General features: G+C 44.1%; 6 non-coding genes across 6 annotated transcripts; all 6 read left to right on the forward strand.

The window, feature by feature from the left end:
- Positions 1 to 6,297: 6,297 nt before the first annotated feature.
- On the forward strand, positions 6,298 to 6,370 carry TRNAR-CCU (transfer RNA arginine (anticodon CCU)). The gene has a single exon. It is a non-coding gene; the product is annotated as a tRNA-Arg (tRNA).
- A 1,520-nt stretch (positions 6,371 to 7,890) lies between these two features.
- TRNAR-CCU (transfer RNA arginine (anticodon CCU)) lies at positions 7,891 to 7,963 on the forward strand. Its single transcript has one exon. It is a non-coding gene; the product is annotated as a tRNA-Arg (tRNA).
- A 643-nt stretch (positions 7,964 to 8,606) lies between these two features.
- On the forward strand, positions 8,607 to 8,679 carry TRNAR-UCG (transfer RNA arginine (anticodon UCG)). Its single transcript has one exon. It is a non-coding gene; the product is annotated as a tRNA-Arg (tRNA).
- An 802-nt stretch (positions 8,680 to 9,481) lies between these two features.
- On the forward strand, positions 9,482 to 9,554 carry TRNAR-CCU (transfer RNA arginine (anticodon CCU)). Its single transcript has one exon. It is a non-coding gene; the product is annotated as a tRNA-Arg (tRNA).
- A 1,500-nt stretch (positions 9,555 to 11,054) lies between these two features.
- TRNAR-CCU (transfer RNA arginine (anticodon CCU)) lies at positions 11,055 to 11,127 on the forward strand. The gene has a single exon. It is a non-coding gene; the product is annotated as a tRNA-Arg (tRNA).
- A 644-nt stretch (positions 11,128 to 11,771) lies between these two features.
- Positions 11,772 to 11,844, forward strand: TRNAR-UCG (transfer RNA arginine (anticodon UCG)). The gene has a single exon. It is a non-coding gene; the product is annotated as a tRNA-Arg (tRNA).
- Positions 11,845 to 15,232: the final 3,388 nt, after the last annotated feature.

Raw genomic sequence — 15,232 nt, forward strand, 5'->3', positions numbered from 1 at the left:
TCCATGCGTCCCGGGCATTCCTCCCCCTGGGCATCCGCCGCTCCCTTCCCTGGGCCGACGGCAGGTCAGATTGCCCAGGACGGGCTCCATGGGTCCCGGGCAGTCCTTCCCTGGGTGTCCGGCGCTCCCTTCTCCGGGCCGACGGCATGTCAAAGTGCCCAGGACGGGCTCCATGCGTCCCGGGCAGTCGTCCCCCGGGTCTCCAGGCCGACGGCATGTCAAAGTGCCCAGGACGGGCTCCATGCGTCCCGGGCAGTCGTCCCCCGGGTCTCCAGGCCGACGGCATGTCAAAATGTCCAGGACGGGCTCCATGCGTCCCAGGCAGTCGTCCCCCGGGTCTCCAGGCCGACGGCATGTCAAAGTGCCCAGGACGGGCTCCATGCGTCCCGGGCAGTCGTCCCCCGGGTCTCCAGGCCGACGGCATGTCAAAATGTCCAGGACGGGCTCCATGCGTCCCAGGCAGTCGTCCCCCGGGTCTCCAGGCCGACGGCATGTCAAAGTGCCCAGGACGGGCTCCATGCGTCCCGGGCAGTCGTCGTCCCGGGCGTCCGGGCCTGGGAGCTCCGGTGGTCCTCACCGTGCCTGAGGCCCAGCCGGGGTCCCCGAGCCCTGCCCGGCGTGGGCAGGCAGCAGCCCTACCACGAAGGCTCGGGGTGGGAAGCAGGGAGTCCTTTCGTTCCCGGCCACCTGGTTGCACCTTTCCCCTCGGCCATCTGGTCGCACGCAATGCTATCCAAAAGGGCGACCAGATGGCCAAACCTCCCTGGAAGTCCCTATGAGGTGCCATTTGCCTCCCCGATCCCAGCGAGGGCTCCAGGAGGTCGGGTACTTTTACGCCTTGGGTCCCCTCTGTCAACTCGTGTGCACAGATTACAAGAAAGGGGGGTAATTTTCCTCCGGATTACTAGGGGTAAGGGTATGCCCGGACACCCCTGCAAGGCTGGTGGTTCTCTGCCAGGGGGACCAGATGGGCTATGCCTGGGTAACAACACCCGGGGCTTCCCTCCTCCAGGCCAACGGCATGTCAAAGTGCCCAGGACGGGCTCCATGCGTCCCCGGCAGTCGTCCCCCGGGTCTCCAGGCCAACGGCATGAGCGAGTGCCCAGGTCGGGCTCCATGCGCCCCGGGCAGTCGTCCCCCGGGTCTCCAGGCCAACGGCATGAGCGAGTGCCCAGGTCGGGCTCCATGCTTCCCGGGCAGTCGTCCCCCGGGTCTCAAGGCCGATGGCATGTCAAAGTGCCCAGGATGGGCTCCATGCGTCCCGGGCATTCCTCCCCCCGGGCGTCCGTCGCTCCCTTCTCCGGGCCGACGGCAGGTCAGATTGCCCAGGACGGGCTCCATGGGTCCCGGGCATTCCTCCGCTGGGTGTCCGGCTCTCCCTTCCCCGGGCCAACGGCTTGTCAGAGTGCCCAGGATGGGCTCCACGGGCCCCGGACGTCCGGGGCTCCCTTCCCCGGGCCAACGGCATGCCAGAATGCCCAGGACGGGCTCCACGAGTCCCGGGCGTCCGGGGCTCCCTTCCCTGGGACAACGGCTTGTCAGAGTGCCCAGGACGGGCTCCACGGGTCCCGGGCATCTTGGGCTCCCTTCCCCGGGCCAACGGCATGCCAGAGTGCCCAGGACGGGCTCCACGAGTCCCCGGCGTCCGGGGCTCCCTTCCCCGGGACAACGGCTTGTCAGAGTGCCCAGGACGGGCTCCACGGGTCCCGGGCATCTGGGGCTCCCTTCCCCGTGCCAACGGCATGCCAGAGTGCCCAGGACGGGCTCCACAAGTCCCCGGCGTCCGGGGCTCCCTTCCCCGGGACACCGGCTTGTCAGAGTGCCCATGACGGGCTCCACGGGTCCCGGGTATCTGGGACTCCCTTCCCTGGGCCAACGGCATGCCGGAGTTCCCAGGACAGGCTCCACGGGTCCCGGGCGTCCGGGGCTCCCTTCCCCGGTCCGACGGCTTGTCAGAGTGCCCAGGACGGGCTCCACGGCTCCCGGGCGTCCGGGGTTCCCTTCCCCGGGTCAGCGGCATGTCAGAGTGCCCAGGACGAGTTCCACGGGTCCCGGGCAGTCCTCCCCCGGGCGTCCGGGGCTCCCTTCCCCGGGCCGTCGGCAGGTCAGAGTGCCCAGGACGGGCTCCATGGGTCCCGGGCAGTCCTCCCCCCGGGCGTCCGGGGCTCCCTTCCCCGGGCAGACGGCAGGTCAGAGTGCCCAGGACGGGCTCCACGGGTCCCGGGCAGTCCTCCCCCCGGGCATCCGGCGCTCCCTTCTCCAGGCCGATGGCAGGTCAGAGTGACCAGGACGGGCTCCACGGGTCCCGGGCAGTCCTCTCCCGGGCGTACGTGGTTGTCCGACAGATTCGGGCAGATGTGCTTTTACGAACCGGATCGGAGTCGGCCCAAATAATAATAATAATAATAATAATCCACATTTGTAAGGCGCACAATCGCCCGTAAGGGTCTCTAGGCGCTAGGGGCCGTTGGGAAGATTAAGCAAGCTATTGCCCAGAGTCACATGGTGCTGGGCTAATCTGCCGCCGGTGCCGGGGATCGAACCGTGATCCCCAGATTCCGGAGTCAGCCGCCCTAGCCGCGGCGCCAGCTATTGCCCAGAGTCACATGGTGCTGGGCTAATCTGCGGCCGGTGCCGGGGATCGAACCCTGATCTCTGGGATGCTCGAGGGTTACTACGCGCTCTACAAAAACCTTAAATAAAAAAATCTCCAGATTCCGGAGTCAGCCGCCCTAGCCGCGGCGCCAGCTATTTCCCAGAGTCACCTGGTGCTGGGCTAATCTGCCGCCGGTGCCGGGGATCGAACCGTGATCTCCAGATTCCGGAGTCAGCCTCCCTAGCCGCGGCGCCAGCTATTTCCCAGAGTCACGTGGTGCTGGGCTAATCTGCGGCCGGTGCCGGGGATCGAACCCTGATCTCTGGGATGCTCGAGGGTTACTACGCGCTCTACAAAAACCTTAAATAAAAAAATCTCCAGATTCCGGAGTCAGCCGCCCTAGCCGCGGCGCCAGCTATTTCCCAGAGTCACCTGGTGCTGGGCTAATCTGCCGCCGGTGCCGGGGATCGAACCGTGATCCCCAGATGGGGATATCCCAAAAATCTGGCATGGATACGGCCCACCAGGACTGGTTTGGGCACCCCTGGCCTAATGGATAAGGCACTGGCCTCCTAAGCCAGGGATTGTTTGTTCGAGTCCCATCTGAGGTGCAAACCAATGTCCACTCTTCCTTTTCCAGAAAAATAAATATATTTATTACATGCTTACTCTCAGAAGCTTATGAGGTATTAGGAACTTTGAAATGGTACCATTTTACTTCTGTACTCTTCAGAGTCATGTTGATGTTCTGAAACTACAAAGTAGATTTTTAAACGCCTATCTTTGTCAGATGCATTTTTGACCCGGCAGAAGATATTCCTTTGGAAAAAATTATTTGAATTGGATTGGTGTAACTGTTGTTTCTAGAGGTGGTGAAAGGCTTTCAGCTACTTGAATAGGGCAAGTCAGGATTCATGAAATGTATACAACCTTTGAGTGTGTGTAAATTGGTATATCCAGAAAGGAGCAGTTTGTACAACTTTCAAAACAGTTTCTCTCCACTTTTGGAAACATACAGAGCTATGTAAAGCATTTACTGAGCTTTAATCTCAAGAAGAAAGAGGTTTAAATGCAAAAAAGAAAACAAAAGATTATCGTACTGGTGACATTCTCATCATATAGATTCCAAAAAAGTGCTTTAATTGAAAGGAGCTGAAAAAAACACAATGGGATGTAAACCTAAATAACTATAAATAATATATTTTCCATCCTTGCATACCACCTACAGTATAAAAATAAACACAGCAGGACACATGACCGCATGGCATAATGGATAAGGCGTCTGACTTCGGATCAGAAGATTGAGGGTTCGAGTCGCTTTTTGACAATGGCCACACAATTCAGGTTTCCATTCAGAATGGAAGCAAGCTCTTCCAATACTCTTATAGCCATCATGTTCTCATTCCTAATTAATAATAAAGTGGAGTACATACTGCACAGTCATTTAGATTGCATCTTCAGTCTAAAATCTAGTGCATTTAAGTGGCATTAAAAAGTGCTTCTATGTACATGCACTGAATATGCACGAGGTTTGCAGAATTCTGACTTGAGAGAATGGATTTTAGCTTAAGTGTGTGTAGATGAACTGCAAGGTGTGTAAGTATGTGTTCATGTAGTGCTTCAAGTGTAAAATCTGTATGATTTGTGCAGTTAAAATGCTCATTTTGCCTACGAGAAAGAAAAGTACTACAGAAGAATTATAAAGGATTGGCACATTGGCTGCCTTTGCTGATGACACAGATGGCTTATTTGTAAAGCACTGGTCTATTAAGTTGCAGAGTGTGGTTGAACTTGGTTAGTAGACTTGGTTCCTGTTTCTGTGTCCTGCTGAAGACAAGGACGGCTTGATACCACTGTCAAAGCCCAGTTTATTGAGAAAAGCATCCATGGAAGAAGAAGTGTTGATTCGAAAATGGTTCTCCTCCAATATCTCTCCACTTGCTAGAAATACAGAGTCTCCATTATAGCACAGAACAGAGTGTTAAAGTCGGGGATGGAAGAGTATGAAAATTGGAAGTTTACTTATGGAGAGAACTGAGAAATGTCCTGTGTGCAGACACCAGTGTTGGACGATTGAATACATTTACATAATGCCTCTAGATTGCTGTCATCTATCTGTGCCTCAGTGGCCTAATGGATAAGGCACTGGCCTCTTAAGCCAGGGATTGTGGGTTGGAGTCCAATCTGAGGTGCAAACCTATGTCCACTCTTACTTTTCCAGAAAAATAAATATATTTATTACATGCTTCCTCTCAGAAGCTTATAAGGTATTAGGAACTTTGAAATGGTACCATTTTACTTCTGTACTCTTCAGAGTCATGTTGATGTTCTGAAACTACAAAGTCGATTTTTGAAACACCTATCTTTGTCAGATGCATTTTTGCCCCGGCAGAAGATATTCCTTTGGAAAAAATCATTTGAATTGGATTGGTGTAACTGTTGTTTCTAGAGGTGGTGAAAGGCTTTCAGCTACTTAAATAGGGTAAGTCAGGATTCATGAAACGTATACAACCTTTGAGTGTGTGTAAATTGGAATATCCAGGAAGGAGCAGTTTGTACTACTTTCAAAACAGTTTCTCTCCACTTCTGGAAACATCCAGAGCTATGTAAAGCATTTACTGAGCTTTAATCTCATGAAGAAAGAGGTTTAAATGCAAAAAAGAAAACAAAAGATTATCGTACTGGTGACATTCTCATCATATAGATTCCAAAAAAGTGCTTTAATTGAAAGGAGCTGAAAAAAACACAATGGGATGTAAACCTAAATAACTATAAATAATATATTTTCCATCCTTGCATACCACCTACAGTATAAAAATAAACACAGCAGGGCACATGACCGCATAGCCTAATGGATAAGGTGGCTGACTTCGGATCAGAAGATTGAGGGTTCGAGTCGCTTTTTGACAATGGCCACACAATTCAGTTTTCCATTCAGAATGGAAGCAAGCTCTTCCAATACTCTTATAGCCATCATGTTCTCATTCCTAATTAATAATAAAGTGGAGTACATACTGCACAGTCATTTAGATTGCTTCTTCAGTCTAAAATCTAGTGCATTTAAGTGGCATTAAAAAGTGCTTCTATGTACATGCACTGAATATGTACCAGGTTTGCAGAATTCTGACTTGACAGAATGGGTTTTAGCTTAAGTGTGTGTAAATGAACTGCAAGGTGTGTAAGTATGTGTTCATGTAGTGCTTCAAGTGTAAAATCTGTATGATTTGTGCAGTTAAAATGCTCATTTTGCCTACGAGAAAGAAAGGTACTACAGAAGAATTATAAAGGATTGGCACATTGGCTGCCTTTGCTGATGACACAGATGGCTTATTTGTAAAGCACTGGTCTATTAAGTTGCAGAGTGTGGTTGAACTTGGTTAGTAGACTTGGTGCCTGTTTCTGTGTCCTGCTGAAGACAAGGACGGCTTGATACCACTGTCAAAGCCCAGTTTATTGAGAAAAGCATCCATGGAAGAAGAAATGTTGATTCGAAAATGGTTCTCCTCCAATATCTCTCGACTTGCTAGAAATACAGAGTCTCCATTATAGCACAGAACAGAGTGTTAAAGTCGGGGATGGAAGAGGATGAAAATTAGAAGTTTACTTATGTAGAGAACTAAGAAATGTCCTGTGTGCAGACACCAGTGTTGGACGATTGAATACATTTAAATAATGCCTCTAGATTACTAGCATTTATCTGTGCCTCAGTGGCCCAATGGATAAGGCACTGGCCTCCTAAGCCAGGGATTGTGGGTTCGAGTCCCATCTGAGGTGCAAACCAATGTCCACTCTTCCTTTTCCAGAAAAATAAATATATTTATTACATGCTTCCTCTCAGAAGCTTATAAGGTATTAGGAACTTTGAAATGGTACCATTTTACTTCTGTACTCTGCAGAGTCATGTTGATGTTCTGAAACTACAAAGTCGATTTTTGAAACACCTATCTTTGTCAGATGCATTTTTGACCCGGCAGAAGATATTCCTTTGGAAAAAATCATTTGAATTGGATTGGTGTAACTGTTGTTTCTAGAGGTGGTGAAAGGCTTTCAGCTACTTAAATAGGGTAAGTCAGGATTCATGAAACGTATACAACCTTTGAGTGTGTGTAAATTGGAATATCCAGGAAGGAGCAGTTTGTACTACTTTCAAAACAGTTTCTCTCCACTTCTGGAAACATCCCGAGCTATATAAAGCATACACTGAGCTTTAATCTCATGAAGAAAGAGGTTTAAATGCAAAAAAGAAAACAATAGCTTATCGTGCTGGTGACATTCTCATTATATAGATTCCAAAAAAGTGTTTTAATTGAAAGGAGCTGAAAGAAAACACAATGGGATGTAAACCTAAATAACTATAAATATTATCTTTTCCATCCTTGCATAGCACCTACAGTATAAAAATAAACACAGCAGGACACAGGACCGCGTGGCATAATGGATAAGGCGTCTGACTTCGGATCAGAAGATTGAGGGTTCGAGTCCCTTCATGGTCGGTTTTTGACAATGTTCACACAATTCAGGTTTCCATTCAGAATGGAAGCAGGCTCTTCCAATACTCTTATAGCCATCATGTTCTCATTCCTAATTAATAATAAAGTGGAATACATACGGCACAGTCATTAGATTGCATCTTCAGTCTAAAATCTAGTGCATTTAAGTGGCATTAAAAAGTGCTTCTATGTACATGCACTGAATATGCACTAGGTTTGCAGAATTCTGACTTGAGAGAATAGATTTTAGCTTAAGTGTGTGTAGATGAACTGCAAGGTGTGTAAGTATGTGTTCATGTAGTGCTTCAAGTGTAAAATATGTATGATTTGTGCAGTTAAAATGCTCATTTTGCCTACGAGAAAGAAAAGTACTACAGAAGAATTATAAAGGATTGGCACATTGGCTGCCTTTGCTGATGACACAGATGGCTTATTTGTAAAGCACTGGTCTATTAGGTTGCAGAGTGTGGTTGAACTTGGTTAGTAGACTTGGTGCCTGTTTCTGTGTCCTGCTGAAGACAAGGACGGCTTGATACCACTGTCAAAGCCCAGTTTATTGAGAAAAGCATCCATGGAAGAAGAAGTGTTGATTCGAAAATGGTTCTCCTCCAATATCTCTCCACTTGCTAGAAATACAGAGTCTCCATTATAGCACAGAACAGAGTGTTAAAGTCGGGGATGGAAGAGGATGAAAATTGGAAGTTTACTTATGGAGAGAACTGAGAAATGTCCTGTGTGCAGACACCAGTGTTGGAGGATTGAATACATTTAAATAATGCCTCTAGATTACTGGCCTTTATCTGTGCCTCAGTGGCCTAATGGATAAGGCACTGCCCTCCTAAGCCAGGGATTGTGGGTTCGAGTCCCATCTGAGGTGAAAACCAATGTCCACTCTTCCTTTTCCAGAAAAATAAATATATTTATTACATGCTTCCTCTCAGAAGCTTATGAGGTATTAGGAACTTTAAAATGGTACCATTTTACTTCTATACTCTTCAGAGTCATGTTGATGTTCTGAAACTACAAAGTAGATTTTTAAACGCCTATCTTTGTCAGATGCATTTTTGACCCGGCAGAAGATATTCCTTTGGAAAAAATGATTTGAATTGGATTGGTGTAACTGTTGTTTCTAGAGGTGGTGAAAGGCTTTCAGCTACTTGAATAGGGCAAGTCAGGATTCATGAAATGTATACAACCTTTGAGTGTGTGTAAATTGGAATATCCAGGAAGGAGCAGTTTGTACAACTTTCAAAACAGTTTCTCTCCACTTCTGGAACATCCAGAGCTATGTAAAGCATTTACTGAGCTTTAATCTCATGAAGAAAGAGGTTTAAATGCAAAAAAGAAAACAAAAGATTATCGTACTGGTGACATTCTCATTATATAGATTCCAAAAAAGTGCTTTAATTGAAAGGAGCTGAAAAAAACACAATGGGATTAAAACCTAAATAACGATAAGTAATATATTTTCCATCCTTGCATACCACCTACAGTATAAAAATAAACACAGCAGGACACATGACCACGTGGCCTAATGGATAAGGCGTCTGACTTCGGATCAGAAGATTGAGGGTTCGAGTCCCTTCGTGGTCGGTTTTTGACAATGGTCACACAATTCAGGTTACCTTTCAGAATGGAAGCAGGCTCTTCCAATACTCTTATAGCCATCATGTTCTCATTCCTAATTAATAATAAAGTGGAGTACATACTGCACAGTCATTTAGATTGCATCTTCAGTCTAAAATCTAGTGCATTTAAGTGGCATTAAAAAGTGCTTCTATGTACATGCACTGAATATGTACTAGGTTTGCAGAATTCTGACTTGACAGAATGGATTTTAGCTTAAGTGTGTGTAGATGAACTGCAAGGTGTGTAAGTATGTGTTCATGTAGTGCTTCAAGTGTAAAATCTGTATGATTTGTGCAGTTAAAGTGCTCATTTCGCCTACGAGAAAGAAAAGTACTACAGAAGAATTATAAAGGATTGGCACATTGGCTGCCTTTGCTGATGACACAGATGGCTTATTTGTAAAGCACTGGTCTATTAAGTTGCAGAGTGTGGTTGAACTTGGTTAGTAGACTTGGTGCCTGTTTCTGTGTCCTGCTGAAGACAAGGACGGCTTGATACCACTGTCAAAGCCCAGTTTATTGAGAAAAGCATCCATGGAAGAAGAAGTGTTGATTCGAAAATGGTTCTCCTCCAATATCTCTCCACTTGCTAGAAATACAGAGTCTCCATTATAGCACAGAACAGAGTGTTAAAGTCGGGGAAGGAAGAGGATGAAAATTGGAAGTTTACTTATGGAGAGAACTGAGAAATGTCCTGTGTGCAGACACCAGTGTTGGACGATCGAATACATTTAAATATTGCCTCTAGATTACTGGCATTTATCTGTGCCTCAGTGGCCTAATGGATAAGGCACTGGCCTCCTAAGCCAGGGATTGTGCGTTCGAGTCCCATCTGAGGTGCAAACCAATGTCCACTCTTCCTTTTCCAGAAAAATAAATATATTTATTACATGCTTCCTCTCAGAAGCTTATGAGGTATTAGGAACTTTGAAATGGTACCATTTTACTTCTGTACTCTTCAGAGTCATGTTGATGTTCTGAAACTACAAAGTAGATTTTTAAACACCTATCTTTGTCAGATGCATTTTTGACCCGGCAGAAGATATTCCTTTGGAAAAAATTATTTGAATTGGATTGTTGTAACTGTTGTTTCTAGAGGTGGTGAAAGGCTTTCAGCTACTTGAATAGGGCAAGTCAGGATTCATGAAATGTATACAACCTTTGAGTGTGTGTAAATTGGAATATCCAGGAAGGAGCAGTTTGTACAACTTTAAAAACAGTTTCTCTCCACTTCTGGAAACATCCAGAGCTATGTAAAGCATTTACTGAGCTTCAATCTCATGAAGAAAGAGGTTTAAATGCAAAAAAGAAAACAAAAGATTATCGTACTGGTGACATTCTCATTATATAGATTCCAAAAAAGTGCTTTAATTGAAAGGAGCTGAAAAAAACACAATGGGATTTAAACCTAAATAACTATAAATAATATATTTTCCATCCTTGCATACCACCTACAGTATAAAAATAAACACAGCAGGACGCATGGCCTAATGGATAAGGCGTCTGACTTCGGATCAGAAGATTGAGGGTTCGAGTTGCTTTTAGACAATGGCCACACAATTCAGGTTTCCATTCAGAATGGAAGCAAGCTCTTCCAATACTCTTATAGCCATCATGTTCTCATTCCTAATTAATAATAAAGTGGAGTACATACTGCACAGTCATTTAGATTGCATCTTCAGTCTAAAATCTAGTGCATTTAAGTGGCATTAAAAAGTGCTTCTATGTACATGCACTGAATATGCACTAGGTTTGCAGAATTCTGACTTGAGAGAATAGATTTTAGCTTAAGTGTGTGTAGATGAACTGCAAGGTGTGTAAGTATGTGTTCATGTAGTGCTTCAAGTGTAAAATCTGTATGATTTGTGCAGTTAAAATGCTCATTTTGCCTACGAGAAAGAAAAGTACTACAGAAGAATTATAAAGGATTGGCACATTGGCTGCCTTTGCTGATGACACAGATGGCTTATTTGTAAAGCACTGGTCTATTAAGTTGCAGAGTGTGGTTGAACTTGGTTAGTAGACTTGGTGCCTGTTTCTGTGTCCTGCTGAAGACAAGGACGGCTTGATACCACTGTCAAAGCCCAGTTTATTGAGAAAAGCATCCATGGAAGAAGAAGTGTTGATTCGAAAATGGTTCTCCTCCAATATCTCTCCACTTGCTAGAAATACAGAGTCTCCATTATAGCACAGAACAGAGTGTTAAAGTCGGGGATGGAAGAGGATGAAAATTGGAAGTTTACTTATGGAGAGAACTGAGAAATGTCCTGTGTGCAGACACCAGTGTTGGACGATTGAATACATTTAAATAATGCCTCTAGATTACTGGCCTTTATCTGTGCCTCAGTGGCCTAATGGATAAGGCACTGGCCTCCTAAGCCAGGCATTGTGGGTTCGAGTCCCATCTGAGGTGGAAACCAATGTCCACACTTCCTTTTCCAGAAAAATAAATATATTTATTACATGCTTCCTCTCAGAAGCTTATGAGGTATGAGGAACTTTGAAATGGTACCATTTTACTTCTGTACTCTTCAGAGTCATGTTGATATTCTGAAACTACAAAGTAGATTTTTAAACACCTATCTTTGTCAGATGCATTTTTGACCCGGCAGAAGATATTCCTTTGGAAAAAATGATTTGAATTGGATTGGTTTAACTGTTGTTTCTAGAGGTGGTGAAAGGCTTTCAGCTACTTGAATAGGGCAAGTCAGGATTCATGAAATGTATACAACCTTTGAGTGTGTGTAAATTGGTATATCCAGGAAGGAGCAGTTTGTACAACTTTCAAAACAGTTTCTCTCCACTTTTGGAAACATCCAGAGCTATGTAAAGCATTTACTGAGCTTTAATCTCATGAAGAAAGAGGTTTAAATGCAAAAAAGAAAACAAAAGATTATCGTACTGGTGACATTCTTATTATATAGATTCCAAAAAAGTGCTTTAATTGAAAGGAGCTGAAAAACAACACAATGGGATGTAAACCTAAATAACTATAAATAATATATTTTCCATCCTTGCATACCACCTATAGTATAAAAATAAACACGCAGGACAAATGACCGGGTGGCCTAATGGATAAGGCGTCTGACTTCGGATCAGAAGATTGAGGGTTCGAGTCCCTTCGTGGTCGGTTTTTGACAATGGCCACACAATTCAGGTTTCCATTCAAAATGGAAGCAGGCTCTTCCAATACTCTTATAGTCATCATGTTCTCATCCCTAATTAATAATAAAGTGGAGTACATACTGCACAGTCATTTAGATTGCATCTTCAGTCTAAAATCTAGTGCATTTAAGTGGCATTAAAAAGTGCTTCTATGTACATGCACTGAATATGTACTAGCTTTGCAGAATTCTGACTTGACAGAATGGGTTTTAGCTTAAGTGTGTGTAGATGAACTGTAAGGTGTGTAAGTAAGTGTTCATGTAAGGCTTCAAGTGTAAAATCTGTATGATTTGTGCAGTTAAAATACTCATTTTGCCTACGAGAAAGAAAAGTACTACAGAAGAATTATAATGGATTGGCACATTGGCTGCCTTTGCTGATGACACAGATGGCTTATTTGTAAAGCACTGGTCTATTAAGTTGCAGAGTGTGGTTGAACTTGGTTAGTAGACTTGGTGCCTGTTTCTGTGTCCTGCTGAAGACAAGGACGGCTTGATACCACTGTCAAAGCCCAGTTTATTGAGAAAAGCATCCATGGAAGAAGAAGTGTTGATTCGAAAATGGTTCTCCTCCAATTTCTCTCCACTTGCTAGAAATACTGAGTCTCCATTATAGCACAGAACAGAGTGTTAAAGTCGGGGATGGAAGAGGATGAAAATGGGAAGTTTACTTAAGGAGAGAACTGAGAAATGTCTTGTGTGCAGACACCAGTGTTGGACGATTGAATACATTTAAATAATGCCTCTAGATGGCTAATATTTATCTGTATAATACAAAATAGGGGTGGTATGCACTCCAAATGTTCAAAAGTTCATTCCAATACGATCATCCTTATGCTTTTTGCGTGCAATCCAGGTTTGTGCTTGCCCAAGTGCACTGAATAAACATCATTGCAGTGGGGAACGCAGAATCTACGCTCCACACCCAGATGCACAGCGTAATTGGATACTAGATCCCACCATTTTAATCCATATTTCTCTTTACTCAAGTTTAATCCACGTTTTATCTATAATTGTTCGTTTTCTCTTTTTCATATCCACATCAATCACTATTTGCATTTTAGGAAGCTTCAAGTATTTCGGTGTGCCCATCCAGACCTTCACTGAAATATGATCCAAATACAACCAATAGTTTCGAGCAGCATTTCTTTATTGAAAGCCCAATGCATTTCGGGCTGTGTCACCAGCCCTTCGTCAGGGGTCACTGCAAATTAATCAATCAAGGAAAACCCATCAGTGATAGATTATACAGTTTATCACATTAATGCACGAAATTTTCAATTTAATATTTTCTATTTTAAATATAATTAATCAAATAATCAAGTAAAGGGAGTGTTCAATTAACGTAATCTTCACCCAGTTGCCCTTTTCATTTGTTCACCCTTTGACCTCTACTGAAATAATACCACCCTCGTAACACGCAGTACGCTCTCAATAGTTCTTTAACACCCCTCTGCTTAAGTCACGTTCTTTCCTAGTCATCCCGACTGTTATAAATCATTCTCATTTTTCTACAAGCTATCAACACGGACATTTCAGCAGACTTTAACTCCTTCTGTAAATAACTTCGTTTCAGTCATACCTGCTCATTATATTTTCTACAAGCCGTTCGGCGTCCGCCTTCAACAGCCAAAGAATCCTCGTGTATCAAGCCCTTCCTTTCATTCCACATTTAAAACCTGCGTGCTACTCCCCCTCGTGCGTGAACCCGAGTGATCTCCTTGTAGTCTTCCTGTAAACTACAATACCCAGCATACATTTAAAACATAAAAAACTTAAGAAACTTAAGAGTATTCACTATTGTTCACATAATCCGTAGCATATGCAATATCCTGCTTTTGTTAACATTATCCATATGTTCTCCCATTACCAACGAGAAAGCTGCTAAAAACTTGCTAGATGTGGAATTTGTCGTTTATACTTTGTTTCTTCTGAAGATATCTTGTTTGTCCAGGGTGCAAAAACCAACATGGGGCAAAAAATGTATAATACAAAATAGGGGTGGTATGCACTCCAAATTTTCAAAAGTTCATTCCTATACGATCATCCTTATGCTTTTTGCGTGCAATCCAGGTTTGTGCTTACCCTAGTGCACTGAATAAACATCATTGCAGTGGGGAACGCAGAATCTACGCTCCACACCCAGATGCACAGCGTAATTGGATACTGGATCCCACCATTTTAATCCATATTTCTCTTTACTCAAGTTTAATCCACGTTTTATCTATAATTGTTCGTTTTCTCTTTTTCATGTCCACATCAATCACTATTTGCATTTTAGGAAGCTTCAAGTATTTCGGTGTGCCCATCCAGACCTTCACTGAAATATGATCCAAATACAACCAATAGTTTCGAGCAGCATTTCTTTATTGAAAGCCCAATGCATTTCGGGCTGTGTCACCAGCCCTTCGTCAGGGGTCACTGCAAATTAATCAATCAAGGAAAACCCATCAGTGATAGATTATACAGTTTATCACATTAATGCACGAAATTTTCAATTTAATATTTTCTATTTTAAATATAATTCATCAAATAATCAAGTAAAGGGAGTGTTCAATTAACTTAATCTTCACCCAGTTGCCCTTTTCATTTGTTCACCCTTTGACCTCTACTGAAATAATACCAGCCTCGTAACACGCAGTACGCTCTCAATAGTTCTTTAACACCCCTCTGCTTAAGTCACGTTCTTTCCTAGTCATCCCGACTGTTATAAAACATTCTCATTTTTCTACAAGCTATCAACACGGACATTTCAGCAGACTTTAACTCCTTCTGTAAATAACTTCTTTTCAGTCATACCTGCTCATTATACTTTCTACAAGCCGCTCGGCGTCCGCCTTCAACAGCCAAAGAATCCTCGTGTATCAAGCCCTTCCTTTCATTCCACATTTAAAACCTGCGTGCTCCTCCCCCTCGTGCGTGAACCCGAGTGATCTCCTTGTAGTCTTCCTGTAAACTACAATACCCAGCATACATTTAAAACATAAAAAACTTAAGAAACTTAAGAGTATTCACTATTGTGCACATAATCCGTAGCATATGCAATATCCTGCTTAACAAAAGCTTAAGAAACTTAAGAGTATTCACTATTGTGCACATAATCCGTAGCATATGCAATATCCTGCTTAACAAAAGAAGGATATTGCATATGCTACGGATTATGTGCACAATAGTGAATACTCTTAAGTTTCTTAAGTTTTTTATGTTTTAAATGTATGCTGGGTATTGTAGTTTACAGGAAGACTACAAGGAGATCACTCGGGTTCACGCACGAGGGGGAGGAGCACGCAGGTTTTAAATGTGGAATGAAAGGAAGGGCTTGATACACGAGGATTCTTTGGCTGTTGAAGGCGG

The sequence above is a fragment of the Lissotriton helveticus genome, chromosome 5_1, assembly GCF_964261635.1.
Source record: "Lissotriton helveticus chromosome 5_1, aLisHel1.1, whole genome shotgun sequence".
Classification (NCBI taxonomy): domain Eukaryota; kingdom Metazoa; phylum Chordata; class Amphibia; order Caudata; family Salamandridae; genus Lissotriton; species Lissotriton helveticus.